A 24,280-nucleotide genomic window follows, 5' to 3' on the forward strand; every position below is an offset into this window, starting at 1 on the left:
CTGTTGGAAAGGAGTTCATGATGTGTTATATGGTCTGCACCGTGAGGTAAATAAACCAGCGCTGCCCGTGACTTTTTAACCCCACACTTAAATATCCTCCGTGACTGAAACAAGATGTAGTTTTTACGGAGCCTGTGTTGAGCTGGTTCTTTTGTTGATTCCAGCCTAATGAAGATGAATGAAAGTGTTTTGTTCTCACATGTTTTTCCCTCCTCTCATGGTCACATCCGAGATAGTCGTTCTCCAGCTGGAGTCCGAAGAAAGGTGGGATACGAGTATTTTAGTAATCAGATACTCTGTCAGCTTTAAGTAGAAGCTTGAAAACCCAAGTAGTTTTTCTGATATGACGTTGGATAAGGACTCGGTTATGAAACCCACATATTTATTTAAAGGCTATTTTGTATCTCAGGATCAGAAAATCTGGTGTTTGTTAGTTTCACTGAATATGTTGTCATTTAGAAGAATGCAGATTGGCTCTTGCACACGTGTTGGACTAGAGTCCAGACTCAGGACCTTATTTGTGGTATCCTTAATAAGAACGTATATCTCAATGAGTATGTTTAGGATATAAAAATACATTTTGTAGAGTCACAATAAAAGAAACTAAAATAAATAAAATGAATAGTTCTCCATAGTGCTGGTGGGGTAAACCAAACGGTAAGAGGTAAAGCGGGTTCTCTTTTGGTACTCCAGTTTTTACACCATGCAGGGCTTTATAGGTCAATATGATGTTAGAGGAACATGACCATCAAATAAAAGCATTGTTATAGTTTGTGTGATGTCTAACTGATGACTCATAGACAGTTTGATAAATTGGATCTCCTTTAGGACACACGTTACAGTCAAGGTATGATGAAACCATTCAAAAATAATATTAAAATGATACTGTATGCATGTTGTTGTTTTATTAATGAAAGTTAAAGTTATGACAAACATATAAAATGTTACAAACCACCTCATAACAGGAGGTTCCCAAGCAGGCAAGTTTTTAAACAATTTAATATAATTTCCTCGCTAATTTTTAATTTATTTTCTTGAGTGAAATCATAAACACTTTTGAAGTAATTCAAAAAGACTTCTTATGGTTTTTCTTTTTTCTTTTCTTTTTTTTTTAAAACATTGAAGTTCCTTTGGGTACTTGTTTTCAGTTTACGTCGAGGCGTGTTTCAAAGAAGAACCCACAAGCACTGAGCTTGCTCCAGTTGTCATCACCTGTGTTATGTGTGTCATCATTTGTCTGTCGTGCTAAACAATACGCAACTGTGCTTACTTCATCCAATATGTGATTCTTCCCTGTTTACGTTTGTGTCTCACAGGAATGTTGTAACAAGGAGCTGCTAAACAAAGGACACCTGCATGTAAGAAGACACTGAAGGTAAGCGAAGGGCTGTGTGGAATGTCCTCAACAATTTTATTTGTCAAGCTTTTGTAAATGTTATAGTCCTAATTCCAGACTCAATGTTAATCTGAATTTCCTTTTATTGATCAATATGGATGCTATTTAGTTAGTCCTACTGCACATCCTGGAGGATACAGAATATATTTATGTTCTTTTCTATTATTCCAAAGAAGGATTTTTGCATCTTTTACCATAAAATCCTAATTAAATCTTTAATTTGCCACTTTTCAATTAGATGACACTAAAAGCTGTCCTTATCTGCTTAACAATTACACGATACACTGAACCACAGATTGGGGTAAAGCTGTATGTAATGCATTTTATGGTCAATGGGGGGCAGTGGTGCGGCAGTGCTGAGGTTCTTAGCTAAAATGATGAGGAGCTTAATAGAAGGATGATGATGTTAACACTTCAACAAGTGGTTGAGGAAAAATCATGGTAATGGCAAAGTGTCTTGTTGAAACCACCCTAACCGTCATATTTTGTAATCAAGCCTCCAGTATTATTTTGTTCTAATTAAGAAGTGTTTTCATCGGAATACTAATGCACTTTAGTTTCTATCTTCAGCTGTTATAATGGTTCTCGTATGGTTCGGTTAGAGCCGTGTACTGTGTTTGTAAAAGTGTGAACAATTGTATGAGTATTTAGCACACAGGCTATGTTTTAAACTCAAAATATATTGACGTCAGTATCTGTGAAGAAAGTTGATGTGTGACGTCTCAGGATGCTTTGAGTCTGGTGTGTATCCAATTATAACAACAGCTAATGTGACAGGGAAAATCATGCTAGTACTGATTTCAAAATCTGTTAAAAAAAAACAACCTGCTAACTGTCAAAAACGGCCAAATACTGGCATCAGAACCTAGCATAGAGAGAGGAACTGATGATTCACTCTTTTACATGGCATTCCCTTAGTTCATGGCGTGAGAAGGGACAGCATTGGTAAATTATTTGGGTCCAAGAAACTTTAATGCCCTGTAATTATTACTTCTGACTGGGAGAGAGCAAATAACACTAGAGAATGTTCTCCTCAATTATCTGTTCCCATTCTGGAATCCATAATAACAAGAGAACCCCCAAATTCAAACATAGCAATGTTTTCCTTTAAAGAGGCACTGAATTTCACTTTCACCTCTCTCTCCATGGATCATTACGCTAAAGTGCTAGGTGATTTATGAGCTGCGTCACAAATGCTTGAAGCGGTTCCTGTCAGGGGTTTTGCATCCACCCACTCACGCGTGCTTTCCTGTGTGCATGGGTCCATCCAGGTCCAGCTATCACTTCCACAATCCCTTCACAAAAAAAAAAAAAAAAAAAAAGATAAGCGATTTCCCTGATCGCTCCTTAAAGCTTGATTTCTTCAACACAACTTCATCTACATGTTTTTGATTTTAAGTTTTGTTACTAATGTAATGTGTTTTGTGTTTGGGCTTTTGTTTATGAGGTAGAACATGCTGTGACTTGGACTAGGTCTGTGTTGTACCAGCCTCGGTGAATCATCTTCATCTTCGACGGAAACTTTATTAGCTGCAGCTTGACGCTGAATGTGTGTCCGCTCGTGTATTTACATGCGATGGAATTATACATTGTATGGTTGGCTTCTTTCCACTTGGCAGTCGAGAGTGAAATGTTTGAGAACGAGTCAGCAAGTATGAGCATCCAGCTGCCAACTTAAGAGCAACTATTTCTGATTACTGATGATCATTTGTGTTAAATGGACTGATACATGTTTGATTTTTCACTCCAAGCAATCTGGGAAGAACAGTTTATTCTCATCAAGCTGGATAACAAGTACATGCCTCCTCCAGATTAGCTCAAGAAGAGTGTAATCATGGGTTTTTACAAACTTTTAAATGTGTTTGTGACTGAAAGGTTAGTCTATTTTATTAGTGGATCCTCTTGCTTAAATACCTACAAACACACTTCCATGTCTCTGACACACAAGCCACCAGTCTGTCACCAACTTAAAAGTTACTACTGGATATGTGAGAATCAAGTTTACGACACATTTCTGATGTTACTCTGTTGCTATCCTTCATTTCTAGCTTTTCTGACGTCCATATTTATGTCAAATTTTCCCACTATGGGACGAATGGATGAGTGTCTTATCTTCACTTTAGATGTTAAAGCAACACTATGTAACATTTTTGCTTTACAAAATGTATATTTTAAGTACTTTCTGTATTGGTTGGGTTAATGTTGAACAACCATGAATTATTTTGACAATGCTCTCCATTACATAACTGTGTCTGGAGGACCTGCTAAGAGGGTCTAAAATTGTCACATGACCACCAAACTGCCAACAGCATATGGTCAAAGACCGTGTTTTCATGAAACGGCAAAACTAAAATTTTGCGTTTACTTACTTCCTTACACTAATCCATCACCAGTGGAAGGCAGAAACACTATTCTAAATACTACAGATTGAAAATGTAATAACTGGTAAAAGAAATAATTACCTAAAGCTATCACTTTATTTTGTATAACTTGTATATCACGCGAATGCTTTAATGAAAAAGGCATTATTATCAACATATAATGTACACTGTATATATACATATATATACATATATCTATATATATTATATATATATGTGTATGTTCTCCACTGTCAAAAAATGTGGTTGATTAAAGAAATAAGCGGTAGAAAATGAAATAGTATTATATTAACATGTATTTTTCATCCTGTGATCTCAATGGAACTCAAGATTTTTCCATGATTCATAAAACCTTTATTACAATATGTTATCATGCTGCAATGACTGCCAAGACCATTTCTTAACAGATTGGTTATAAATATGCCTGTTTTCATCAAATCGGGCAAACTTAAATACAGAATACTTTTGTTAACATCATTCTGAGGATAAAATAGTAGAAAGGAAAGGCCAGCCGCTTGCCAAGTTTTGCAGCTATTTCAAGTAAAGTTTGTTAGTGTCTACTATCTCTTGTCTCTCCGCCTGTCATGTGTGTGTGTAAATGTATACGCAGCCCACCCAGAGTCCTTCAGGGCATAACACTAACAGGTCCACATCCTCCCTGTGATAGAGTTGTGGTTTAAGTCAAAGGTTTATAGATGCTCCTGGAAGATATTTTAAAACAATCACAGGTCTGTTTAGTTGTTGTGTCACAGCTCAAATGCACATACAGCAGTAATAGAAACACCAGCTGGATGATAACAGATGTGAAGAATTGAATACGCCGGGTAAGACTGTATTTTGTATTCAATATTTTTAAATTATTAGTTGGTGCTCAAATTTAAAGTCAATGTCAGTATGTGCCTTTAACTTACAATCAGTTAGAAAGTAAATGTCAATTTATTCTCAAACTTCATCATTCCAAAGAATTATCCTGCGCTATGAAATTGATCCTGTATCTGGAATGTGTACACGGCAAACCTGTTTACTTCAAGTTGACCTAGTTACTCAAAGGAAACGGAACAGTGAGGGATCAAAACCAACAAACGAAACGTAACTCAACAGAGATTTACATGACGGCTGGACAAAGACATTTTTTAAATAAAGTCAATTGCAGATGAACGTGTGGAAGAAATGCTTCAGTAAAACTTAAATGGCCCCATTAGTCAAACCACTAGTGTTGTTTATATTTGGATGTTTGTACTGCTGGTTTTGGATTCAAGGTTATTATTTTAAATCTAAAACATTAAAGTAGTTGTCATGACATCAAATCAATTATTGTTGAAGTATTTAATATGTATGTTGATAAAGGTAACCTCTCTCCCTCAGGAAGACGGCTGTTTTTTAAGTCATCACCGTTCAGAAAACCTTCACGTGATCACTTTAAAAGAATGTGAAGTTCATTAGACTCCCACGATACGTACAGGCTGCTCTGCAGTGATGTGAGAATCCTGGAACCTTGGTTAGTAAATGTTTGTGTTCAATTACATATAACGCGCTCAACTTTTGATCCAATTGGTGATGAAAACATTATTAATATTGACATAGTTCAGTCCTTCATTGGTGGACATGGTCATCATGTAATTTAATTCTCTAGTGCTTCAAAGAAACGCTGCAGTACATTGATGTCTAAACAATACAAACTGAATTTATTTGATGCATTCAAAGCTTCTAACTGTCGTGTAACCGGTTACACGAAGGAGATTTATGATGTCCGATATTCCATCTTTCTATCACAGTTGCACTATTTATTCACTAGAGGGTTCCATCTCAATTGAAATAGCTCTCTGACCCAATTGACCGAAAATATACATTTTTATGAAGCCACTTTAAATAGGTTCTTCATTGTAGCCCTCATTAACATAACTTTATTTACCTTATTCTTCGGACTATACTACGCACTTCCTATAATTTTCAAATTTGACAATTTATAAATTGATTCTGGTTGTTGTAACTGCTCCTTACTTTGGAACCTTATGCATGCACGCTATTATATATATATATACATTTTTACATTTTAAACTCTGTACAAGTACAATAAATAAAACCTTTCGGGATCGATGCAACTGGTGTCGAATTCTTGTTTAATTAATCTGCACTTGTATTTGGTGCGTCGTAACCCTGTCTTGCTGGGATAGGCAGTTTAAGATACAGGTGGTAGCATGTGATGTCTTCTTAAACTGTGCATCTGCAAAACTCAACTTGATCTGATATCTTGATATCCAAAGCTTGTCTCTGTGTCAAGATAATTTCAAGGTCTGATGTGGGGAGAGTCGAAACGCTAAACTCTTTTGAAGATTTTAAAAGAGTTGTGAAATGTGCGTCAGTCTCCAGTTTTATCTGTCATCTAATGTTATCATTGGTATGTGAACCTGTAGACGGAGAGGGGAAAACAAACAGGCCGACACCACGGGAACCATCTCTTAGTAGCGCGTTGATTTATAGCTCTCTGCAGCGTAGCCTCAGGAAACTACAGCACTAATGTATTCGAATGAAACGGGATCATATCACGGGAGCATTCAACAACTTCAAACATTGTCTGAAGTTACGCTTTAAATTTGGTTTGTCAACACCCGTACAGTAGTTGGCTGTTTATGCGCGAATGTTTGATTTAGGACGCTAAATGACAGTGGAGCGCTCATCTGTGGTTTAGGAGTACGTTGTATATCACTCATGTGCCCACGGCTGCCAATCCTCCAGTCTGTCTAGACAAGGTAAACACTAGGCTTCGTAGACCCGCTGACTGACAATCACTGATAACTGATAAATGTTTGATTTGAAGGGCGGAGTCTCGGAGGATGACTGACAGGTCAGACCTTTTTTTTCTTCTTTTTCCCCCTCCTCTTTTTCTTTGGAAGCAGTCTGTGAATCTGCTCAGTCCATTACAGAGCGATCATCACGAATAAGGCCCGTAAGATTGCGGAGAATTGTGGATGAAGCGCTATCTCTCAGCTTGAATCTGTGGCTAGAAAAGTAACAATTCCAGCCGCCAACAATAACATCCGCACTCACAGTGGCTCACTCAGGCTTGAAGACAGATAAAGCCCCAAAAACCTTCCTTGGAAAGATAGAGATCCTCTTCTATTTCAAGGTGTTCCTGTGCTTTGCTGCATTGATTTAATTGATGTATTCCATTTTGGTAGCCGTCCGTGTTTCCCCAGAGCTTGGAGAATTCCACAAAACTGAATCATAAGCAGAAATATTCCTTGATGGATTCTCTATCACATGGACAATTGATATCACCCCTACTTCAGGCTTCTAAGTACAACATTTGTGCACATGAGCGAACAAACGTTGCGATAATGTTTGCGGCTCCTGACAAGCTAAGACGTGAAAATGCGATTTGTAACAGTTAACACGCTCATTTTGATGGCAGGAGGACGGTTCCAAGCATTCTGAATTGTAAATCGCATCCAAAAATGCTTTTAAGAGAGAAATGAATGGCATTGATGTTGTGCATCTGTGGGATGGATTTGCCTAACGTTAATGTTTATGTTGCCTAATGTTTTATATCAGCAAAAATGACACTCTTCAAAGTGGGAATGGACATTATATCCTCATAAGGGGATCCTTATAGAAGGGATCTGCTGATTTACTCCATGATTCATTTACTAAAACAGAATGAAGTGAAGAGGAGGAGGATTCTGCTGCCTCTTTATTCTCCTCAATGAAATATTTAGTTTGATTTAATCTGATATGGTACAATTCCAAAAACATAACTTAACATCGATAAGTTTTATCTTTTCTGATACTGAAATATACTTCGTCAATAAGATTTTTTTAAAGATAACCTCTCTGTTTAAACCTCCCCCCCCCGCGAAACAAGCCCACAGGTATGTTTGTGTTAAGGTTTATCTTATTTGGATCTATTTATTTAAGGAAATGTAGATAAGGAAAAGATGATTATGATCTGTTGATGTTTTGGATTACCTTCCTTAGGCCAGGGCTAACCAACTTTTCTGATACCAAGTAGTGCTACTACTCAACTCTGAGGCAATACAACTAACTGCTAGCTTTTCTATATATTATGAATGATCTGATCATGGTATTGTTTGTATATTTTATTGGGTATTGTTTGGAATTCTGGAAAAGAAATCTATAAATATAAATTACTTACTTAACACAACGTTATAATTTTAAATGCTACAAGAACAGGCATGTTTAAAGAGGCATAATACCAAAAGTATATGAAATAAAAATGAAAATACTTGACTGCAGGAATACAGTATATTAAAAATTTTACAGCTTCACGTTAAAAAAAGGCCAATAAAATATCGATATATGGCGATACATACATGCAATATTTTTTCACTGTACTTTATGGATATCTAACAGCACAGTATTATAAAAAAAAGAAAGGATAATTAAAACTTTTTTTTTTTTTCAAATCATATTTTCTTACCATAGTTGTTTTATGGTGTACAGTTTAATAAAGTGTGTTTTTAAATATAAATTACAATCAACATACAAATATTCACAGTGTATGTTCATTTTTGTGTTGCAATTAAACCTCTGGCCTCTAGATGGCGGCAGTCACTACTTCCCACATAGCTCAAACAACAACTGAATCCTGTGAAAACCGGATTACTTAGGACTAGAGGATACAGTCGACTCCAGCAGCTTTCAAAGCTGATGTTTGGACATATTTTGGTTTAAATACAAATAAAAGCAAAAGTTCTGATTATGTCAAGTGTCATGTGGTCTGGACATTGGCAAGAATCAACTACAGATGTATAGTTGTATAAACACCATATCATTCTTCCCGTGTTGTGATATATATATATATATATATGGCCAGACTGACGGAGAATCAGGCATAATATTAGCTCCAGTTGTGTGATACCTTGGATCTATGATCTCTGATGATGTTAAGAGATGATGATCAGCTAACAAAATTAAGAGACGGTTAGCAATGGCAACTGGATAGCTTGCAGAGATAAATAAAATTTGGAAAACAAAAAATATAGCCTTTATATAGCCTTTCAGACTAAAATAAAGCGGCTGAGATCCCCCATTACCTCAATTGCACTATATGGATGCGAAACATGGACTTATAACGCCAAAATGTCTCGACGCATCGCTGCCTTCGAGATGCTATAAACGACTCCTTGGAATAACATGGAAAGATAAAATGACCAATGATGAAGTCAAAAGAAGAATTCAAGATCTAGCTGGAATATATCAACCTCTTGTAGAGATTGCATGCAGGAGGAAACTGCAGTGTCTTGGTCATGTCTGGGACTAGCCTATCACACACAATCATGCATGGTCAAGTGAGAGGAGAAAGACCTCAAGGAAATCTTGGCTGGAGGAAATCACAGAATAGACTGGGGAATGTAGTACAGCTTGTGTGAGAGAACCCTATGATCGAAAGACTTGGCAAATACCAGTTGAATCATCAATGTGCCCCAACGGTCCACAGACAAATGGGAGCGACGTGACGAAGTGTGAGATGAATATGTCACCAGGCCAAACCTCTGAGCTTCTACTTACTGACCGTCAAGACTTTTACTTGGCAATAAGATGCATAAATACCTCTTTTATTTTTGTTTTTGTTTTGTTTTCCTGTCTGGTCGTCAAAACCCATAACAACCATTTGCACAGATTTCCCAGAGCACAACGTCTGCTTCACTCGGTTATGCTTGTGCAACATTTGTCAATTTAATGAGATGCTACTATAAAATAGATGGGGTGGTCGGGGAAAAACCTTAATCTGTTTTAAATAAGTAAGCAAATGAGATGCATCCTGTCTGGAGGAACGTGCCAAGAGAGAATGGTTTGGCTAACGGCTATCTCGGTGCCAGGATATGGTACAGGGAGTACTTGTGAAACCACCGCTGCACCTACAGCACACAGAGCCTCGGGACAGACCGAAACTGACTGTTTTACTGCAGTCATGCTCTGCAGTTTGTATGGAAAAACTGATTGGAGTCGTGGGTGCATTTTGTAAAAAAAAAAAAAAACTCTTCCCAATTTTTTTCCCTGTTGGAACTCGGCGTGCCAGCCTCAGTCTGTCTCAGACAGAATTGAAGAGGAAGTGAAAGGTGGAAGAGCAAACACGATTTAAATGAGGAAGAAGGATGTGTGTGTGTGTGTGAGGGGGGAGTGGAGGGGGGCACGTCTGCTATACTTGGAGTGGTCGTCTTTAGTTAGCAAGAGGTGGTGACAGTGGAGATATTAGTGTGATGTTTTCCCTCAGTTAAAAGGTGAGCAGGTTCACAGCTTGATGAAAATATGAAGCCTCAAGGGCACAGTATTGCCAACGTTTGCAAGTTGTCTCTTGCGCTGTTTGGCATCAGAGATAGACCTCATGTCAAGTGGTTTAAAGTGATCCATCTGACATGTGTATTGACAGCGCGGGTCAAATTAAAGGTATCCACGTCTTTGTCGATCTCGGGTCTTAATAATTCATGTTGTCCTGAATCACACTTTATTTGGCAAATCCAAGAGCCTGACTGTACATGCCTTTGTCCACAAGGGGGTAGAGTGCATACGATTGAGCTGAGAAAGACATGTTGAGCCTTCTTATCGTCACAGCACACTCTTAAAATGCACGGCGGCACGACAGTAGGGACTTGAAACTCAAGAGCACCTGGTCATTGAGTGACAACAACCACTTATTATCCCATCAGTGTCGTATTATTGCTGTCATTTCCGTAAGCTGCACCTGTAAACCCTCAGTGTAGTTGGCAGTGATTCTAAGCATACATTTCAAGTAATGTACTGAATGATAGTGGTGAGATGTGTGAACCTATGGAAAATTAAAAAAATAAAAATAAATACATATAAACATATAGAATAATATATAAAGCTTTTTATTACACAAGACATATTTAAAAAAAATATCAAGATCTAATAATTGCCACAGAAAATATTAGGGAATTAAATACATGCTTATCAAATAAACCAAAGGTAGCTCACGTTGCAGCTTATTCAACTTAAAGGTACAGTATATGCCAGAGGTTACAGTTTATTATTGTAATAATACGGTCAGATCGTTCCCTCTTTTTCTCCCTCATCTTACATGTCAGCATTGTTCTTGTCTAAATTGTGACACACGGTAGAACCATTTAGCAATGGCCAGCACCTACCAAAAGTGGAAGAAAGTTAGAATCACAGCAAACTTTTATTGTAAATGTTTTAAATATATTTGTAATTTTCATGTTATCTTACACTTCATCACATTTTTTCTTCTATAAATGATACGCTTAGAATTGCTGTAATCAAACATTTTTCTTTGCAATAAAACAAATCCTGCTGATCAAACAAGAGGTAAAACTCTTATTCATACTTTTTATTTTAGAATATTCTTTCATTTTTTAGAAAAGACGAAACAAATAGTTTTCAAATACATACAAAATGAAATACCAACAAGATCTCATGAATTAAAAACAATGGTACGACAACTTAATTGAATTTATTTTTGTCGTTGGTTTGTTCTATCAGTCTTGCATTTTTTTTACATGTGTTCATTTTGTGCAACAAAATCTAGCGGAAGGTGTTTTTTATCTCTGCAAAATGAAAAAACGAATTCTCTCATAGGTGTTGATGTATTTGTGGATGTCTCAGCACAGTGTGTTTCTCCCCTCGGCAGTCATCTGCCGGTATACGGCACAAAGCCAAGCTACATAACTCGGCAATGAAATAGTGAGTGGACTCTTTGTAGATCAATCTAATCAAGTCTTCGTTCCCACCAAACTGGCTCCATGACGGGGTACAGCAGAAAACATGACTTGCAGACTTTCATGCATGCAGTATAAAGATCTCTGCGGCCCCTCTCTGTTCTTTTTCTACTAATATTATTACTAGCCGTCACAGACAACATGAACAAATGGTTTATTTATTTAGTAATATTATTTAACTATAATTGGATACACAATATTTAATCTGTGAAATGTTATATTATATGTATCCTTTTTTTTATTCTTGTTTAAATTTAGATTATTCTAAAAGAAAAAAATAGACGTGTGTTGCTACATCCTTGCACACCACATGCACACAAACTTTTATTTAGCTCTCAAATTTAGAAATGTCGAAGTGACAATATTTTAGAAAGTTTGAAAAATCCAAGTAAGCCTCAGCATACACTCACACGGAGCGTCTCCTCTCATCGGCACAACTATCTCGCCACACTGTTGCAGTCACATCTGTCCGCCGGGACCCGAAACTATCCCTCCTCCATTGTTCCTGGACCACAGTTGTTCTTTTGTCCCACATCCTCGTCACACCTTCCAACTTTCCAAAATTGACTCGCAGGGAAAATTTCTTGGCTTGTGTTGGCAGAAGAGAAGCTTGTGCTAGGAATGTGAGAGTTCACGCTCAGGACGGTTCTTCCAGAATATTAGACTTGACTGTTTAATCTCCCCCGATAAGTGGCTCTGCAGATAAACACCCAAATGAAGCCAGGGAAGAATGAAGGATGTGAATAATTGCATATATTTCATTTAACTTTATTGCATCTTCTGTCACCCCACGTCCATCAAAACAGGCCCTCTGTTTTTGACTATTAATCCATGACATCATTCCATCACAATTCAAGCGATTAATTGGAAGCATGTGCTCACTTTGCAAACAAACGACGCGCAGTGGAGATTCTGCTACCAGGCAGCAACATCTGCTCGTTTCAGTCTTGTCAAGTGAACAACATATTTGTTGAGGAAAGAACCGTGGCAATGTATCATACTTGTTTGAGTTTTCATTCCCTCTGTGAAAACATGGCGGTATGTTTTTAATAATCATCATCTTCTTTTTTTTTTCTTTTTTTTATTGGTCTCTGAACTTGCTGAACTCACATTTCCTGATTTCCTTAAGCTAGACTCATTCGCACATTATAAAACCTGACTTTTCTCTGTTCTTTTGCATCCAAGTCGATAGATTCATTTTATACATGTTTTTTTGTTTTTTTTTACATTTGCCACGCCTTACAAGTTTTTCTTTACAACAGATGGGACTGGGTTATACTAACTGCTCTGCACTAGAGGAGTATTCACTTAAATGTACTGTAGTTATTACTTTGCAATCTTGATCTGCACTTATACAGTTATAATATACATAGGTTTCATCTAGGAGTGATACATGCTGTCTCATTTTGTGTTTTAGTTTCAAAATTTTAGCAAGAATATTTTTCTCCCAGAGTCTGAGGCACATTTCACATATATCAACATATAATGACAAATCTTCAAATGATTAGTCATTTAATCATCTGTTCCAATTTTAAAAAAGAAAAGAAATTCAAATTCAAATTTAAAATATGATAATAGTAGCAACTCTCACTTTGTTTGGGCTACTTTTTGACCTAAAATATCTCTTTATAATGACAGAGTTTTCTCTAGATAAACACAACTCTTTACTGTTAGTTTACTACAGCAGTGTAACTGACTCTCTTGTAGCAAATGTAAGAGCTATTGTTTAGTTATTGTTTATTTCTTGGCATCTTCTTCCTTAAGACGGCATTTTGACCTTAAACATAAGCCCTTGTTTTAGAATATATTATATTTATTGAGTCGCAAAAGTAAGCCCTGCAACTTGCGGCCAATCTTTCTCTGTAAATGAAAGTGCCGATGCTTTTACTATTGTTTGCATCCGTCACTTAACTGCGTGTTTAAATCTTCAGGCGTCTACCCCGTATTAGGCAGCCAATGCATCCATGACGCCTCCCGTGTTTGTTGAAACCCCCCGTATTAGCTGCTGCTGTGAAGGTCATTGGTGATGGGGTGTGTTAAACTACTCAGTTGTTGTTTTACGAGAGAGGGAAAAGCAAAAGTATATGAGTGTGGCGGGAGGGTTTAAAGAGGTGCAGCGCTTTTGCAGTGACCATACAAATCAAGAAAAGACTGTGTGACCTTGTGGTTTGGGTCAAACGTCTTTCAATAAAAAGGGAGTTTAATAGTTGTAGGGTTGCATACGGGGATGGAGCATCTAACTCAGCCATACATTAAAATGTACTTTCTTCTCTGAAAGTTTTTCCAGATATATTTTCTGTAACCTCAACATTATTTAATTGAATCATATTGTAGTACATTATGAAAAGAGTGTATGTAGCAAGTACTTATAAACAACACCTTAGGAAAACGCTATTTTTATTCAGAAGATCCTTGAGCCAAAGTTTTTTTTTCATGGAATTAAGTACAGCTGCTGAATTTGGAGGCCGGTGGACATTTACCTGTCATTCACTCATTCTGAGTTTGCAGTAGTACCGAGTAAAGGGAGGCAATTAACGGCACTCACAGAAAGTGTTGCTTGTCTCCTGTCTCCAGCTGGCTCAGCTGTGAATCCATATAAATGTCAATGCAACAAGTCAAGTAATTAGATGCCATTCCTGTGTCAGTTATTGGTCATGGTTATTTTTTCTAGCCCATCAGTTTCCGTGCGAGTCGCGGTAGGCCCGACTTTACGACCGCCGAGAGAGGTGTCTGATCCTCACGGACTGTTTTTTGGGGGAATAAATGAAAAAAACAGTTTTATTGCTGATGGAGGTTTTGGCAGAAGAAAGGAATGCTGCCTGACATCATATGGTAAGTGAATGAAGTGACGACAGCAACATGTCCTTACTGACGGACGAACCCTTAAGAGATGAGACCGCCATCTGTAACGTTGATCCGTCGAGGGGCCGCCATCTTATTACCGCCGGCCAATTGATTTGTAGCCGCTCTTTGAACTCGCGAGGACGGCCTCAGTCTTTCTTGAAATCCACGGAAATGATCCGTAAAGAAGTTGCCCCCCTAAATTGAGTTCAATGCCGGTGCTTCTGAGGACACTGACTCTGACTTTCAACGCAGTCTTTTTATTCCCTCCTTTTAGATGTTGCCAAACCCTCATGACATAATGCATGACATGTTTAACGTTGAAGAGGTTACACCAGTTTAACACACTCGCAGTTGAAGCATAAGGACATGCACATTACAAAAGGAATGTATTTGAAACTGCTGCTGGTTTTAAGACATTTTTATTCGTGCAGACTTTTTATTTGATTTTCTGCAACTCCTTTGATGTTCTCTGTGTTATCTTGACCTTTTTATTATATATTTTATCCAGTACTGTTTTGATTGTATAAGCTCTTTGTGACCCTGGTCTAGAAAAGCGCTCTACAAATATACATGTTTTACTTTTGCCATTTTTCTTCTTTTTCCCTTATGGAGCCCATACCGGACACTATTGCAGGGCAATTAAATTAACCATTGATGCACACACATACGGTACTGCATGCATGGAAAGAACATACAAATTAAATACAGAAAGCAATGTGGTTGCCTCAAGCTGACTGTGAACCTTCAACCTTCTTACTGTGAAGCAGTAGCGTTTACCACTACGTTGGCTATAATCAGTTCTTGCACATAATTTTAAACATATTATCCATCAAACAAAGATGTGTCTCTCCCAGCATTCATATAGTTCCATCTTGATCTGCGGTTCATGTGTGTACATGATTGTTATTTCTAGCTCTGACTAACTGAAAACGGTCACGTCAGCCAGAGAAACGGCCCGTGGCAACATTCTAGGTTGTTTGGAGAGTGACGCCTCGTGTTATCAAAGTCGGGGTGTGGTTTTGTTTGATTTGGCCCATTTTCCAGCCCTTTATTTCTCCCCTTTTCCCAATGCACTGTTCATCCCAGGGTTTATCTTAAAGTCCAGAGGTAGCGTCCACAAGTTGGGCCGGTGTTATGACTCTTCATCATCGTATTGAATTTGCGACCACATTGTTGCAAGTAAATCACTCGGCTTCTGAAAAAATCCTGGGCTGCTACCGAACAAAGCGTCTCCTTCCAGGAGAGTGTAAAGTTTTCCATTTTCCTGAAAGATTGTGTCACTAATGAAGCTATAATGATGATCCTTTTGAACGATGTGAATATTATCAGTTTATCCTACAAATCTCAAGCATGTGTTCAAAGAATAAACACTTCTCAGGCACAAAGATAATTTCCAGCATGTATAAACATAATCTAAAAAAAAAATGCTACGAAGACAAGAGTTATTATAAATAATTTGTCTTTTATTTGTCTGCAGTACTGTTGGTTTATGAACGAGAGTGTGATGATGGGCTGTTTTTGACATATCCAAACAGAACTGACATCCAGGACGCAGCGAGGTGCATCTCCCAGACATGTTTTAAGTGTCAGCATACTTTTCTTTCCCTGTATGTTGTTATTAAAGTTTTGTTTTGAGTATCAGCGTTACACACATGGAAGCTATTACCCTGAGGCCGACGACTGCCTCTTCATAGAGAGCAAGGGGGGACACATCTCGGCAATGGTCTCTCTTGGGAAGTCCCCCGTCTTTAAGTTAAAGAAGTCAAGGTATTCATTTTGTCGAGGGGTAAATCTGCCACCCTAATTTTAGGATTCGAGGTTAACGTCTTACTTAAGTTTGTCCTCCACTGCAACTTTAACTTCTGACAAACCAGCCACATCTTGACTTTCCTGACACACTGAAGAGTCTTAAGAACTTGCCGTGCACCCAATCACTGTTGCCTATCTCTGCCAGGCTGCAGGGATTGGTGGTCCAGACTCAGCAAATCTGTTATGGAGAAAAAACCCATCTGGTCTCCATCAGGTCGAGGTAAACAGCCAGATCCTACATGGAGCTGTTGAGCCAGACCTTGGCTCCCACTCACTGTCACAAAAGATTCCGGCAAAGTCTCAAGATACAAAGCGATACACAGTCATGAACTCAAATCATATGCAGAAGTGGAACTCTGCTCAAGACTTTTCTCTGCATGCTGTCAATTATTTTTTAACATCTTGATTTAATCAATAATAAAATCAGTAGAAAAGCTGAGTCGTAAATCTTATCTAGACCAAGTCAATAAGTGTTTTTAAAGCATCTCCTATTTTTCAAAATAAGTTTCCAATCCCACACACTATGAAGCGAATGTATATAAATAAACTACAAACCTGAGCCACTTTGGAAAAGTAGCTAATGATGCTGCCTTTCAACACTGAGGTAATGGGTTTTATGTCTCTCAGAGCTTGTGCAAGGTTCCACTCATATTCCAATACCATTGCTGCTGGTAAGTTTGACACATTAAATTGTCAGTAAAAATAAAATCAAGCATGTTGTCACAGTGTTCCCTAAGTAAGTCTGGCACACTCTGCAAGGATCTCCGTCAGTATGCTCTTAAGCCCTAGGCACTAAACAAAGTGGTTGTTGTGAGTAAACTGAAATGAAAATGACTAATAATTACTAGCTGAATACTCCGAAGCTTAGATGTAGTTTTTAATCAGAGAGCCGGTAAAATCTTTGTAGCTGCTTTAAATCAACATATACTGTATACCAGCAGCATAAAAGTGGATAAGCTTTTTATTATCTTAGTCGTTGGACACAATTCGATTAAAGGCATGGCTTGACAAGCATATAAGATGTAAGATACAATATTTATTAGGGCTGTGTATTGACAAAAATCTGCGTATCAGATACATGTGACGATACGTTACATTGCGATACTATATGAACAAGGATATATTGTCTCTTTTAAATAATTGAATTGTAAAAAGAAACATCATAGCATAAAGTTAAAATTCAATGCTATTACATGCTTAACATCAGCCATATTAGATGTACACGAGTTACAGTCAGATGTAGACAAAATCATTAACTCAAGATTTTTGTGAAGAAAGAAAAGCTGGTCCACATGCCCAGATTCTATACTGCAGATTACATCTTATGGGCTCTTATCGAAAATTGTTGACCTATTTATAACATTTAAATTATTTAAAATAAAAATCATTAAAGTACTATTGAATATCGATACAGTATCAGAAAAAAATTATTGCGATATATTGTTATTGCAATAATGATTATATTATTGTTAATATTTTACAATATTACACCCCTAATATTTACAGTAAACAAAGAAAATCAAATCCCAATCAAAGTTGTTATTTTCTATAAATGTCTCTTTATATAATGAGATTAAACTAGACTTTAACGCATCTTCTTATTTATCATATGTAAAATTGTTCACCTATCTAGTCGACCATAACATTACGAGACATTTTGTTAAACCATGGAATAGCTATTACCTTTCATATTCTTACGTTTTATATGCAACTTCCCAAATATCACATGTTAACTGGGATTCATTTCAGTTGCAGGTTATGGTATATAAAAAAATGTCTACTATATGTAGGTGAATAAGTCTGAAAATTAGCTTAAATTAAATTTTATATAACCATACACCCCCATAGTTGTTTATAAAAATGTCTACAAATTTGGTTCCTCAGCTTTACTCTCACTGTATCTTGACCAATTTAAGTGAACATTGAGTTAAAACTACAAGTTAGCAGTTGTCTCACATACTACTCTCTGTACATGACCATAACCACACAGTCTATCATTTGATCCATGTATAAGCCATCAATAGCTCTGTTGTTACCTGACCCTAGGACGTGCTCCACTGGCCTGAGATGAACCCGAAATGTAATTGCTTAACTGTTTTATTGACTTGTACCGTTTATCTATCTGAGAAAGCGGCATTGACTGGCCTGGCCGCGCTCCATCCTGCACATTTGATCTGTTACTCTTTTGGCCTGGAAAAGATCGCAACGTTCATTAAAATTCTAACTGTTTAATGTCAAGTTTTGAGATTTATGCTTAAAACTCTGTAGTTAAAGTGGAAGTACGAAAAAAGGCATCATAGTTTCCAAAACTGACTTTTGGCTCAACTCTCATGTAATACAAAAAGATGTCTGTGATTGATGTTAAAGACAGCTTAACAGTTGCAGACGGTTAATGGTATTTACTATTAAAACCAGCTTCAAATCAGAAAGTACTTTATGGTAACTTTTTTATTAGCATGCCACTAAAAGTTTTCTTTACTCTGAACAAATACAGCTGGTATTTAGTTGCTCCCTTAGCGCTAATGGTCAAACAGCCTAAGGCAAATGAATAAACAAGAACTAAAGTAATTCAAGTTCAACTAAAATAGAAACCTATAGAAGAATTTTCTTGTTACTAAGCAGCCTTTAATGGCACTTTGCATATATTATTTTTATCGTCTAAATGAAAATACTGAATTGACCTGCTTTTGGTTAGGCATATTGGACGTTCTTTTACTGCAACTGTGTTTTTGTTTTTTTAAATCTTTTGGCTTATCTGCTTTTGAAAATAATGTCCATCACAGTTTTTTAACACTGGTTTGACTGAAACTCTGGATGTAGCTTGTCAATCAAATTTCACTATGTCAACAACTTACATTCAGAGGGAACCAAAATATATGCTTATGCGGTTTGAAAAAAATAACTCTTCACATTTATTTTAAAAAAGACAAAACGAAAACTGTAACAATATTAGAAGTTGTAGGAAATGAAAAGAAGAGTGAACTTGAACTTGCTTTATTTGATTGACATTTTTATATTGAAGCCATCCTTATCAGTCTTAAACAATGTTTATGTCCAAATAGCAAGATATTAAATCAATACTATTCTTTGGCTTTGAACTGGTTGCATCCGAAATGTGGATTACATGAGTCAAACTAAGGTTTTCCTGCTTTTGAATTATCACTGACCATGTTCTCACAAGTTATAGTGCACAACAATGCATTCCTTTCACATGTCAATGTCATAAATATCCATCTATTCCATTATATTTAGTTGTCATCCTCACACCTGCTTGAAATCCCAGAGAGAGACTTTTTCTTCTCATCCAAGCTTGTCTTCAATTCCCTCATGGGCGTATGGTTGCTCTTTCCCAGATCTTGCATCTGCTTTTTAGGTGCGGCTGCTTTAAGATTAGCCACTCTTACATTCATCAATGTGTCAATGAAAATAACTGCTATTATAACCGCTAATATTAACAAGGAACTTTAATTCATGCAAGAAAAAAAAAAAATAATAATAATGTGAGATAGTCAATTGGGTCCCTTCTGACCTTTTTTGTAAATGTGTTAATAATGCAGAACGAATTTAAGTGACTGTAAATCACTGACTGTATCTCACATTTCAGGTTCTCACATGGTCCGTATTCTCATTTGGACGAAACTTGTTGAGTGCTGACAAAACAGTCCATTAGTTTTGGAAATATGGCAGCTGTTGTAAAAACAATAGGGTCCAGTATGTATTCATGACCTCAACCAACTTTTTATTTACATCCATATATATGTATCTTAACTGTGGGAAAGAACATATATTTGCTGGGTGAGAACAATCAATGCCATGTGTATGATTCCCAAGTGTAAATAGATTTTTATTTTTCCAGACGGAGATAGTCTCATATTCCATACCTTTTGTGATATGCATTGAGAATGAATCTATACTTTTCTGTGAGTTTGCACCACTTGATGCAAGTTGTACAAACATGCCAAGGTTGGGTTTGATTATAGTGTTATTTAGAGCAGATGTAGTTTGCTGAGACTAGTTTTTGGCCTTGCTTAAAGGCAGAGGAAATCTCATTTATACTTCAGTGAATCTTGGCAGCTCTTATTTTCCACCTATTTTCAGGATATACCTCAGACATAAGAGATAGTATGTTGACCTTCAGAATGAAGCACAAGTGAATTACTAACGGTATATTCTTGTCAATATTGTCAAACTACATCAGGTTAATAAATAGTCTAATAGAGTCTCATAAAAAATACAAATTGACAATAATATAATAAGATTTTCATATCTCTACCTACTTCCATTATAGTTGTTTTCAATTCCCAATGTATTTTCTAGTTTTTTTTTTACAATACCTTAACTATAAAGAAGGTGTTTAAAAAACTACCACGCATTTAATTACAAGTGATTTTGATTCAAACCCGAGAAAAAAAGGACTTGCCTCAGCTCCAACATCAGGTAAGCTTTTTCTGTATATTGAAAGAGCGATACGTTTTGAAAACCTACCCCATAATTAGAGCACATAAGACATCTTAAGTGCCCTATAAGCTTCTGTCCCTCACCACATTCCTGTGCCACCCAGACTCCAAAATTACTGTAAACCCAGCCAAAGCTGCACCACGGCAACGTAAGGGTGTCAATTTGGACAGGAAAGAATTTATTTGAACGTGACTAAAGTTTCTCTGGCTCAGCTCCCTGGTGGGGATGTGGGGAACGTCTGTCTCTGGTTACTTTGTCCCCCGACGTAAATGCCACATGAACACCAAACAATAGACGATTCATCCTTTTCCCGTGTCTGTCTGGAGAATTCCAAAAGCCTGCTGTTAATGAAAAGAACCCAGCATCTTAACTACTCACTTGGAAATAAGCATTAATAACACTATTTTATTATATACTTGGTCACATAATGTTCCCCTCCTTGGTGTCATGAATTTAGTATTTTGGACAAAAGTAAGGAGTGTTCTGGCATTTTTAAGTGTCCAGTAATGTAGAGTTATTTTCCAATTACCTCAGTTTAAAGGTGGTTGGCAGATAAAGGAAGTGACTAAGTTTGTGTGTTTTTTTACCTCAAATATATTTCCAGAATCGAGAATCAATGAAAGCTTGTTCATGAAATGATCATCTACATATTAATTCATTTTAGCAAGGTTTACTGGTCTCCCTCAGTCAGATGAGTTTGTTGGCAAAAAAATTGACAATAATTTGAAGTAGCAAATGGAATACTGGGCTGTCTATCATTGAACTGTGGAAACCTGGTGCCTTATATTTGCACTTAACGGTGAGTTAAAGAACATAAAAATTTTGACTTTCAACTTGCCCAGAGACCGTTTCTTTGCACATTTTTATCATCATAAAACAACAGAGCTAATGATACCAAGATGTCAATAACCTCCCAGATTTACTTTTCATATGCCTCGCTGTCATGGTTAATAAATGCCTCGAAATATTCCACATGACCTTTCTGACTGTTGTCAGTGTTGAGTTTCCACAAGTTGGCGCACCACAATGGCCAGGAGGCCCTCGACGTGCCTTCAAAAGTCCTGCCCTCCTAACGAGAAAAGCAGCCGTGTTTGTTATTCCACCTCCACAGTCCACTAACATACCGAGAAAGGTTCTTGTGTTGCATAGAGAAGTAATTGATTATCAGGCAGTAGGCCAGAGTGTGTACTGTAGAATCTGTTGACAGTGGTTCAGGTCACACTCCAGAATAATATCCCAATGGATGGTTGATGTTTGTGAACCGTACAGGACAGTCCCCAGTGTTTCTACCTTTTTTCCGCCGTCACTTGCCAGCAAGTCGAGGTGATGATGGACCCCAGGGCTCCCCAGTAGGTCTCTCTTACTAGTCCCACTTTGAATGGGTGTCTGTTCTTGACATCTCCATCTCTCATCGCCACCCCATCAATTCCTTTGACCATCCCCCCCCCGCCCCACAAAGACACTGCTCCACTTTGTCCCCGAATCGCACCCCCTTCCACAGCAGTCTCTTTACCTCAAAGCCCCCAACTGTGCACAGGGCGTGACAGCTACTGACAGCTCAGGCCCCCCTAAATGACAGAAATTTTATCCAAAGAATGTCTTCACCCCCAGCTCATCAATACGGCAGCAGCCCAAACATATCCGAATACCGTACAAGCGCAAAGGAAAGTGAGACCATCCCCCATTTCGATGCCCATAATAGACGTCCTTTTGCTTTTATCCGCATGAAGGACTCTTGACCCAGTGAACGCCTGCAGGATCAAGGTATCCGTGGGGAATAGAGGTGGATGTTATCATAGCATTCCAGCCCATGTGAAAGTATGCCAATTAGCATAGCAGGGGAATATTTGCTAGCCCATGGGGCTGACGTTTTGATGCCATTGGACTCTCCATTGAGACTTGAAATCAATTATTCTTTCTTAAAGGCGTCTTTAAAAAGCACATTACTTTACACTTGCCCTTCATAAACAAATTAGTTTAGTGACAGTCAAAAGTTAAGTGGACACACAACCTAGAGGTTGTCTGAAATTTCCCTCAGTCAAGTTCAATGGTTGTTTGTTCTTGCAAAATAAACACAAGCTTACCGCTTGTTTATTTTCCCTGCCGACTCCGGCAGGAGCCACCGTTAAAAAAGGACGGAGAGTTTGTTTTTACAGACAATCTATGACAGTGTTCAAGGTAGCCCAAACAAATATATAACAGTGCTCTCTTTAGATTTAAATGGCCATGTTGGGTAACACAGCCATAAGAAATAGTGCATCATTGTGAATGACATTTATGATTCATAAGAAAATGAATCATAGTCAATACCAAAGTAACCATGAGTGAACCTCACTTGACTGTGGAGGTTCACCTTCATTTTCCTGTTCTACTGCATTAACCTAAACAAATCAGCGAACTGGCAAAATGGACAATTTTGGGTTTGAGGTATTTTGTAGACCCATGACACTCGCTTCCTCGGGTAATCCAAAATAATTCACTTTAATTAATTTCTGACTCTAAACTGAGACAAGATGGTTTTCAGCACTTTCTCTCCCTGTGTTCACTGTGATTGATTCTCAACCTTTATTAACATCCATTGAACCTAGTTTAGATTGGTTTAGAATATGCAAAAGGAATAAATTGACATATTTATTTGGAAATAAATCTTATATTGTTGGAAAGCCTGTTTATTTCCCTTTTCATTGGGGTCACACTTTTTTGCGGTGATGAGCAGCAAAGCTAAGTATCTGGGTTGTGCTGATGAAAACTGAGACAAATCTTCTCTCACAGTCAACCAGCATATTTTTCTGGTGCTATTGTCTCTCTCTTTTTTTTAGCTTCTGGTACCACCAGGTGCTGCCAATAAGGCAACCAATGTGGAAATGGGTTTTTGCTACAGTGGTGTCTGCTCCAAGAATCGGCATGTGTTCCTCTACTAATCTGGAAAGAGCCGCAGCGATGGGGCAACATTGAAGTGAGCTCTAGTACCATCTGCAAACTAAAGGCTGATCATTGATCACGCCATTCACAATGTTTACGGAAGCAACCATGGCGACGGCACCAAGTAATGTTGGACTGTAAGAACAATCTTACTTTAATGATGGCTCTGTGCTGAGTAAAAGGAACATTTGTGCATAGGATCCAAATGCAACGCAATAAAACAAAATATAACTTAAATCCAATTCAAATAGTCCAAAAAAAGTGAAAATGAAAACCTCATTTCCCGAGTGACGACGGTTCAAGAAGAGAGGAGGGGTCAATTAAATGTTGAACGTAGTCTGGCTCTATGATGCGGTTGACATCAGAGAACTTGAGTGACCCACGCTATCCCTCCAAGGACATGATCAGCTCCAGGATCCTTAAAAACATAATCCAGACTTCTATCAGGCAGTGTTGTCCAAAAATGTATCCAAGTTTGATAGAGGCCTTCCAAATATTTTCACTTCTCTCACCTGATTGTGACACACGTTTTATTTTTTAAATCAACTTTATTTGTCAACAGCTCTCTGGTGATGAGCATGAGGAGATGCCAGGTTTTATTGGCTGAATATAGCTCTTTAAAACACTACTGGGGTTTCTTTTTTGCCAACATGTCTTGTGTCTTCAAAATTCTAAAGTTGTTTTAATGAGCAAAGGACATTTGTCACATATAAATGGTCACAACCTGATACATTGCTCTGCTGCTCACCCAA

General features: G+C 37.6%; 1 protein-coding gene across 1 annotated transcript in view; it reads left to right on the forward strand.

The window, feature by feature from the left end:
- Positions 1 to 1,314: 1,314 nt before the first annotated feature.
- Positions 1,315 to 24,280, forward strand: part of znf469 (zinc finger protein 469) — a 211,529-nt gene continuing 188,563 nt past the window's right edge. Inside the window, exon 1 of the mRNA XM_087797242.1 lies at positions 1,315 to 1,375. The gene's annotated coding sequence lies outside the window, so the exon portion shown is untranslated. The remainder of the gene's footprint in view (positions 1,376 to 24,280) is intronic.

The sequence above is a fragment of the Callionymus lyra genome, chromosome 8, assembly GCF_982586985.1.
Source record: "Callionymus lyra chromosome 8, fCalLyr1.hap1.1, whole genome shotgun sequence".
NCBI lineage: Eukaryota > Metazoa > Chordata > Actinopteri > Syngnathiformes > Callionymidae > Callionymus > Callionymus lyra.